We start from the raw sequence: 1,767 nt of genomic DNA, 5'->3' as shown, positions 1-1,767 counted from the left end.
ATCTGCGGCGCTCAGCATCGCATGCTAAGCGGGCGCTCTACCATTTGAGCTACGACCCCTGCACATCCTCACCTCTCTGCGCTCGATGACGGGATCGAACCGTCGACCTTACGGTTAACAGCCGTGCGCTCTACCGACTGAGCTAACCGAGCAGGTCTGGCAGATGGATGTACGGCAGCAGCAAGCATACGCGTTGCACGCCACATGCCGTACTGTACGAGTGCTACGGCTGAAGCTGTGCACCGTGCCGTACGACAAAAGAACAGAAAAAATGCGATGCGATTAGGTTGATACAACCTACTGCATACCAAGGCGCAGGTAATGCGTCAGCAACCAGCTGCAAACAGGGCTCTATCGATGTATTGGTCGGGTCCGTGCCGTCAGTGCACACCAGCACGAGGCGCGGTCCCTGCGGTCCCGAGGGTGCCGTAGCTCTCGTTCGGGTCCGGTCTGCATATGCTTGCACATCGCATATGCTTGCACATCGCATATGCTTGCACATCGCATAATATGCTTGCAGATCGCATCTGATTGCAGATCGCATTTGCTTGCAGATCGCATATGCTTGCAGAGCGCATATGCTTGTACATCGCATATGCTTGCAGATCGCATACGCTTGCACATCCCATATGCTTGCAGAGCGCATACACTTGCAGATCGCATATGCTTGCAGATCGCATATGCTTGCACATCGCATATGCGTGCACATCCCAAATTGCAGATCGCATATGCTTGCAGATCGCATATGCTTGCAGATCGCATTTGCTTGCAGATCGCATATGTTTGCATACTGCATTGCTTGCATACCGTATATGCTTGCAGATCGCATATGCTTGCAGATTGCATATGCTTGCACATCGCATATGCTTGCAGATCACATATGCTTGCAGAGCGCATATGCTTGCACATCGCATATGCTTGCAGGTCGCATCTGCTTGCAGATTACATATGCTTGCAGATCGCATACGCTTGCACATCCCATATGCTTGCAGAGCGCATATGCTTGCACATCGCATATGCTTGCAGATCGCATATGCTTGCGGATCACATATGCTTGCAGAGCACATATGCTTGCACATCGCATCTGCTTGCACATCGCATATGCTTGCAGATCGCATACGCTTGCACATCCCATATGCTTGCAGAGCGCATATGCTTGCAGATTGCATATGCTTGCACATCGCATATGCTTGCAGATCACATATGCTTGCAGAGCGCATATGCTTGCACATCGCATATGCTTGCAGATTGCATATGCTTGCAGATCACATATGCTTGCAGATCGCATACGCTTGCACATCCCATATGCTTGCAGAGCGCATATGCTTGCACATCGCATATGCTTGCACACCGCATATGCTTGCAGATCACATATTCTTGCAGAGCGTATATGCTTGCACATTGCATATGCTTGCAGATCGCATATGCTTGCACATCGCATATGCTTGCAGATCACATATGCTTGCATACTGCATATGCTTGCAGATAGCATAGCATAGCTGTAGCAGCTGACCGCTGAAAAGGTCTCTCGAGTTGCTGGCGGTCGCGCTCTGCACGTATTTATAGCACCGTACTGTGTACCGGCTGCTACATTCCCCCCCCTTTGAAGGGAACCGTCCCGGGCCCTTTAGAGCCTCGTATACCGCCAGCCTGTGCCTACCTTCTCCTACCCTCGGGCAGTGGGGTGACAAAGCCCACGTCACGTCATGTGCCGCTTCACATGCGCCTAGCCTTCAGGTTTTTCAGGCACAGAGACAGTCCAGTCGG

Source organism: Volvox carteri (genome assembly GCF_000143455.1).
Source record: "Volvox carteri f. nagariensis unplaced genomic scaffold VOLCAscaffold_19, whole genome shotgun sequence".
Lineage (NCBI taxonomy): Eukaryota > Viridiplantae > Chlorophyta > Chlorophyceae > Chlamydomonadales > Volvocaceae > Volvox > Volvox carteri.
Note: the sequence above shows the minus strand (reverse complement) of the source record.